Source organism: Onychomys torridus, chromosome 4 (genome assembly GCF_903995425.1).
Source record: "Onychomys torridus chromosome 4, mOncTor1.1, whole genome shotgun sequence".
In the NCBI taxonomy this organism is placed as follows: domain Eukaryota; kingdom Metazoa; phylum Chordata; class Mammalia; order Rodentia; family Cricetidae; genus Onychomys; species Onychomys torridus.
In genome coordinates this window covers 118,186,395-118,193,759 of record NC_050446.1, presented here as the reverse complement: position 1 = coordinate 118,193,759, position 7,365 = coordinate 118,186,395, and positions in this window count along the sequence as shown.

Genomic DNA, 7,365 nt, shown 5'->3' with positions numbered 1-7,365 from the left:
AGTGGTTCTTAAAGCTCCTGCAGAATCTGCTCTAACTACCTCGGGGAGGCAGCAGAAAGACTGGGCAATGGAAGCTGGAAAGAGCATGGTTCCTTCCAATCTCTTCACAGTTACCACTTCCTATGAGACCCTGAGCAAGCCACTGTACTGTCTTGAGTCTCTGCTCCGACCCTTGTAAGGTGAAATACCCACTCTGCTGATTTTGGAGAATTGTTTTGAAGACCTAGTACGGGGTTCAAATGATGCTTGCTAGCTTGGGAACTAGTCTGCCACTCCAGGAACCCCTAGGATGGATCTGCTGGGGGTGGGGCAGCAGGCTGGACTTCAGTGAGGTTTCTGCTCTATTCCTCCTTTTCTTACTGGTTATTTTAAAGTGTTCTTGGAAAGTGGCGGGGTGGTGCCGGGGTGCCCACAGAAAGGGAAAGCTTGCCTGTGCTCTCCTGCCCCTCCCTCCCGCTCTACAGAGAGCACCACTGTGGCTTAGCACACATCCTTCTGGATCTTACAAAAGCACATACCTGTAATCCCAGCAGCTAGGAGGCTGAGGCAGGAAGATCCCAAGTTCAAGACCAGCATAGGCTATAATGAAACTGTCTCAAACAATTTAATAAAAATAAACCTCAAAGCCCAAACACATTTCTGTGTCTATTCAATGCCAAAACATACACAGGCATGCATCTATTCATAGGGTTTTGTTCTTTAAATGTTATGAAATGTCACCTACCATTTTCATTCTAACTTGCCAAGCTATCTATATGCAAGCTACCTCATTCTAATTCTGGGCATTTTATAGGTATATTTAGTCAACTACCTCCCAATACCATTAAATATTAAAATATTACCATTGGTACAATGTTTCTCAACTAAATTTAAGTGCTTTTAAGCTTATTTTGAAGTGAAATTGGTAGCACAAATGTCTATATTCAGGCCATGTTCTGAAAGGGAAGTGGTCCCCAGTGGAAGCCACTGCTTTATCTTCAGGGTGGATAGAGAACTCCTTGGTGTGGACCTGGAGAAGCCAATGCAACATTTAAGTTACAATCTCCCTTCTTCTGACCTTCACATACTCTCCATTGCTCTTCCCAAGCACCTTCTCTTAGGACACGCACATCCAGAAGCAGGAGCTGCCTCCCAGAACCAGTTAGCCTCAACACAAACCAGGGCTCCAAAGTAGACTATCCACCAAGGGCCAATCTCCCCAGACACCAGAAGAAATCCTCACACTCGTGTCTCAGGATCCATTCACTTAGTGAATTTCCAGGGCCTTCACAGCTGAGCCAGTGGGGTGTACACACACACACACACACACACACACACACACACACACACACACACCGCACATATAGACCCTGAACCACTGGCACAGGCTTAGCTGGAGCTCGAGCAGGCTTACACGCACACACTGCCCGCCCAGGTCACATGAGCATGTAGATGGAGTGGCTCCCAGATGATACTCCTGTCCAATGTGGCAAGAGCTCCTGGGCAGTGTGACACCCCTTCCACCCACTTCAGAGCAAGCTGGAGCCAGCCTGGAGGAAGTATCCTTGGAGTACTTTGTAGTCTGACCTAGATATTCCCGAGAAAATATCCCACGCGGCAGAAATATTGTAGACTTGCCTGCAGCCTTTGTGAGGGTACAGAGAGGAGATACCCAGCAGCAGACTTTTACAGTGTGCCCTCATGCTAGGGACAAGTTCGGTGTGTTTAAGTCACAGCCCAATGTTCATTTCCAGTACAACAAAGGAATGTGGATGCTGTCAGGACTACTGGCTCCCTCCGCTCTGAAGTCTATGCAAACACCAAGCCAGTAAGAGGCAGTGTCCAAGCTGCAAGGCCACAGGTGCCTCAGACACTCCATCCTGCTGGCTCAGAGACAGGAGAGTGGTAAGAGGCTCATGATGTGAAGATAAAGGAGGCTGGAAAGTGAGGAGGGGCCTGAGCTCTGGTCCAGTTCTCCTTTCTGCCCCACACTGGATACCACTGGGTCTCCTTAGGCCTTGGCTTCTTCACTTACTAGTAATTGGAAACATCCACTTTTTCAATCCTGTTTTTCTTAAAGGAATCAAGATGCCTAAGATTCATTAGAGATTTAGGGTTTGGATAATTGCAGTTCCTATTTGTTGGTTTTACTTATTTATAAGTAGTAGATGTTCTGAACAGTAGATACCACTAAGTAGAAGACAGTTTGAAGTAGAAGTAACTGGTTATTACATCCTGATGTATTGGTTTATTTAGTGATTTCCTTAACATGGTGTGTGTACTGTACTACTCACTTCTAAGCATGGCTTCACTTGCTACCTGGAACAGAGTGACCTGGAGAAATAGCTGAAACAATGGGCCATTGCCCTAACAACCTGGCCACGAAAGTTCACACCTGTCAACTTTAACACATGCTTTGAAAAACAATTTGCTGGTCACCATGAACAACCTGGGCAATCTCGCTTGTTTGTCTACTCCACCTTGTGGGTTTAAGGCATGAAATGAGGATGTTACAGGAATCGTTCTGGAATTAGCACTCGGCACCAATGAGAGTGGAAGAGGAGAGGCCACTGGTGGGAGGCTCGCCCTGGAAAAGCTCCAATGCCCGCTCTAGTTTGTATTCTTATTTTATGTCCTAAAAACACAAGGTAAAGCAGGCAAGGTTTTATAGACCGCAGTGGCCGTCAGCAGGTTGTTAAGGGCCTTGGCCCATTGTTTCAGCTATTTCTTCCTATCCTTCTGTTCCAGGAGCAAGTGAAGTTGGGCTTGGCAAACAGTCCACTGCTCTATATAAATGAATGAATGAATCCGTATCTAATGATTGGTATTTTCTACCTTATTCTGCTTCAAAAACGCAGACTGGACTGGACCCAGGACAAAGGCCTTTGAAGAAGCTTTCCTGGCTTGTGGGGGCAGGGCGGGGGCAGGAGGGCACCTCTCCTCCCTTCACTCTGGTGCTGGAGCGCTTATTCCAGAAAGATCCTGCAGCAAGTTCTTAAGGAGTACCATACCACTGACATCTTGTGGACCCTTCTAGATAGTGTTGTGATTGTTGGTTCTTAACCTAGATTGTAGGGAGGATTTAGGGAGCCCCTGAACCCACCAAAATGATGGGTTCGGGGTTTCTGCCCTTCTACTTAGTTTCCAAACTCGCCTCTAAACAAAACCTATTGTGGGTTTTTGTTTGTTTGGTTGGTTTGGGTTTGGTTTGGCTTGGTTTTTGTTTTTTTTTCAAGACAGGGTTTCTCTGTGAACAGCCCTGGCTGTCCTGGAACTCGCTTTGTAGACCACGCTGGCCTCTAACTCACAGACATCCACCTAGCTCTGCCTCCTGAGTGCTGGTATTAAAGGCATGCACCACCACACCCTGCTCAAAAGCGCTTTTTAAAAGGAGGATGCCAAAGTACCTTACAGTTTCCTAAAATACCAAATCAGAAACTACTAAGGCATTAACACTCCTTTTGAACCAATTATATTTAAGTCAACAGTTATCTATTCGATAGCTACTGTTTAATGTCAGACCTGTGACGGAAGCTGGGGGCTCAACACAGGCACTGACCTAGCTTGAAACTTTTTCCTGGTTTAGCTGTAACTTTCATCCCAGGGTTTTGTTTTTTTCCTGACTGACTCAGAACCTCACAAAGCAAGTCTGTCATTTACTCCCTATAGTCCAAGGTAAGAATCAACTATTAGTCCCTGAGATCTTTGGGCACGGCACCCTGTCTTGTGGTCCACTTCTCCAGTCTGTGAAGTCTTTCCCTGACAGAAGAGCCTGTGGGCTCCCTGTGGATTCAAGCCCAGCACATGCCCAGACCTTCTATCAGAGTACCCAAGACAGATGGCCACAGCATGGGGACAGCAAGGACCAGACCTTTGAGGACAAATTGTGCCGTGACACTGGGAAAGAAAGGCTTGCAGCTTCCACAGGTTTATGGGGACAGCTCCAGTCAGGAGACCTAATATTTACTGTCTTTCCAGTAAGTTGTAAAGTTGTATGCCTGTGTCTTAGAACAGAGTCTCTCTCTCTCTCTCTCTCTCTCTCTCTCTCTCTCTCTCTCTCTCTCTGTCTCTCTCTGTCTCTCTCTGTCTCTGTCTCTCTCTCAAGTGTGGCTGATCTAGGAGTCTGGCTGGCCTGTGGTTTGGTTCCAACTGGTCTAAGATAAGGCTGAGTCAGGAATTAACCAATGATTTGAAGGATGAATACTTCAGATGTCAGACACCTTCAAAAGACTCCCATTAGATCCTGCCAAATTCGTTTCCTAGAAGCTCAGTTCATTCACTGTATCTTTTCTGGTGTGAGTCTTGGGACTCAGATCTCATGGAATCTGAAGGAAGGGAACACAGGATTGTCCTGCATATGACATGCCATTCAGGTAGGCCATGGCAGCACCTCACAATCGGACATCAGTCTCTACGGAGTGTGTGATAAAGACTGTGTTAGGCCAGGCGGTGGTGGTGCATGCCTGTAATCCCAGCACTCGGGAGGCAGAGGCAGGTGGATCTCTGAGTTCAAGGCCAGCCTGGTCTACAGAGCTAGTCCAGGACAGGCTCCAAAGCTACAGAGAAACTCTGTCTTGAAAAACCAAAAATAAATAAATAAATAAATAAATAAATAAATAAATAAAAATAAATTTTAAAAAAAGACTGTTGGTTAATACTGTCAACCTGATGGGTTCTGGAATCACTTGGAGACAAGCGTCTGGGCATGCCTGTGCAGAATCTGTGAGTTCAAAGCCAGCCTGTTCTATATAGTGAGTTCTAGACCAGTTAGGGACACACAGTGAGACCCCCATCTCCAAAACAAACAAACAAAAAAGATTTATTGAGAAATTAAATGCTTTTTACAGATTAAGTGTTTTCCCCATAGATAAGCACAGGGTCTTCCTCAGTTTGCTTCTCCCTGGTGGCCTTCATCCCTTTCTTTGCCCTTGTAACAGAACTTGCCATGCTATGCCATGATTGTTAAGGTCCCCGCCCCCCAGAAACACAGAAATTCACTGAGAAAGAAATGAAAAAGCTTTTAGACATTTGAAGGTGTAAAAATTAACTCTAACTATGACATTCAAGCAAACAAAGTCAGCTGATGAAGGCAGGTGAAAAGACTAAGCTAGCAAATCATTTTCCAGCCTCTGATAACCCACTTTGTCAAAGCTGTCAGCAGAGGATGTGGATTCCTAGGAGAGGGCTGGAGAGGGCATGATGGGCTAGCATAGGAAGATGTCACCACCGTGACTGAGCCTGGCTTCATTAGTAGTAAGACACCGTGAGTGTAGTGGGAGAAAAAGGTGCAGCCCAGAGACCCGACCAGGAGTGGGAATTAAATTCTAGTTGTCTAGACTAACTAGTTCATTAAAATGCAGGGACTTGCAGGGCATGGTGGCCCATGTATTTAATCCCAGCACACAGTAAACAGAAGCAGGCAGATCCCTGTGATCCACCTGCCTCTGCCTCCAGAGTGCTGGAATTACAGGCGTGCACCACCACTGCCCGGTGGTTTCCTATTTCTTTGAAGAATCACCATGACCATGGCAACGCTTATAAAGGACAACATTTAATTGTGGTGGCTCACTTACAGTTCAGAGATTCAGTTCATTATCATCATGGCAAGGAGCATGGTAGCATGCAGGCAGACACAGTACTGGAGCAACAGGAAGTCAACTATCACACTAGGAGTAACTTGAGGACAGGAGACCTTAAAGCCCACCCCAACAGTGACACACTTCCTCCAACAAAGCCACACCCCCTAATAGTGCCACTCCCTATGAGTTTATGGAGTCCAATCACATTCAAACTACTGTAGCAGGAGTTCTCAAGCTGGTTTGAGTTAGCATCTGGCTTTGATCCCCCTTTTGAGACTGCTACCTTTTGGGTCCCCTACCTTCTGTTTAAAGTATGTAAATCTTATTTGAGTGCTTCCTAAAAGATTCAAAGCTGAGGGCTAGAGAGATGGTTCAGAAGTTAAGAGCACTGGCTGCTCTTCTAGAGGTTCTGAGTTCAATTCCCAGCAACCACATGGTGGCTCACAACCATCTGTAATGAGATCTGGTGCCCTCTTCTGGCCTACAGGCATACATGCAGGCAGAATACTATATATATAATAAATAAAATCTTAAAACAAAAAAAAGTTTGCCCATGCTATGTTAAAAAAAAAAAAAAAAAAAGTTCAAAGCCTATGCAAAACTTGGTTGCAGAAGGGGGGAGCAGGGAATCCAACAAGTTAAGAAGTTCTATGGCTGAGAATTGTCTTGGCATTTGTCTCCTTTGTGGAGCTTCACATAAGGTCTTGGTATGTAGAAATTGACTTGCTAAGGTGTAGATTGTATAACAATAAAGCAGTCTTTGCTAAGCTGCATTCAATCAGTTCACCAGACGCCGACTCTTCTGTGGCTGTAAAGGCTAAAATCACCCTAAAATGACTCTCTTTCTTCCAGGGACCCATATGAGCTGAACATTAACACATCAAACTACCACATTCCATTCTCTGGCCCCCATAAACTTATAACAATATCATAATGCAAATGCATTTAGTCCAACTTCAAAAGTCCCCATAGTCTATAGTCATCCCAAACTTGTTCCAAAGCCCAAAGTCTCTTCTGAGACTCATGAAATCTCTTAACTGCAATCTCCTGTAAAATCAAAATCAAAAAGCAGATCACATACTTCCAACATATAATGGCACAGGATATATTACCATTCCAAAATGTAAGGAAGGAAGCATAGTGAGGAAACTGGACCAAAAGCAAGACCGAAAACCAGCTGGGCAAACTCCAAACTCAGCATCTTTGTGTCTGATGTCAAAGCACTCTTCAAAGCTCCAATTACTTTTTCTCTTGGGCTGGTTCCACTCCCTATTAACAGTTGTCCTCGGCACATATCCCATGGTTCTGGCATCTCTAACATCTTGGGGTCTCCAAGGTAATCCAGGCTTCAACTTCATAGCTTCACCTAGTGGCCTCTCTGGGCCTCCATTCAGGGACACTTCAACACATGCCTGGCCTCAGTGGCTTTATTACATAACTCCTTTCTTCTATCCTTAACTCTAAACCCAGAACCACATGGCCAAAACTGCCAAGTTCTGCTGCATACTGGGACTGGAACATGACTGTCTTGATCAATTGCATCTTCACCAGCTTTCGGTCTTTAACCAGCTTGGCTGCCCTGATTGATACTTGCTCTGTAGACTAGGGTGGCCTCAAACTCGGATATCTGCCAGCCTCTGCCTTCCAAATGCTGGCATTAAAGGCATGCACCACCACACCTGGCTCTAAGCTTTTCTTTAATTCTTTTTAACAAGATGGAAACTTAGCTGGGTGTGATCTTGCCCTGAGGTCACCACTCCCTTTATTCCATTTCTTAATCTGTTTTTCTCCTTGAACACAGGACTTA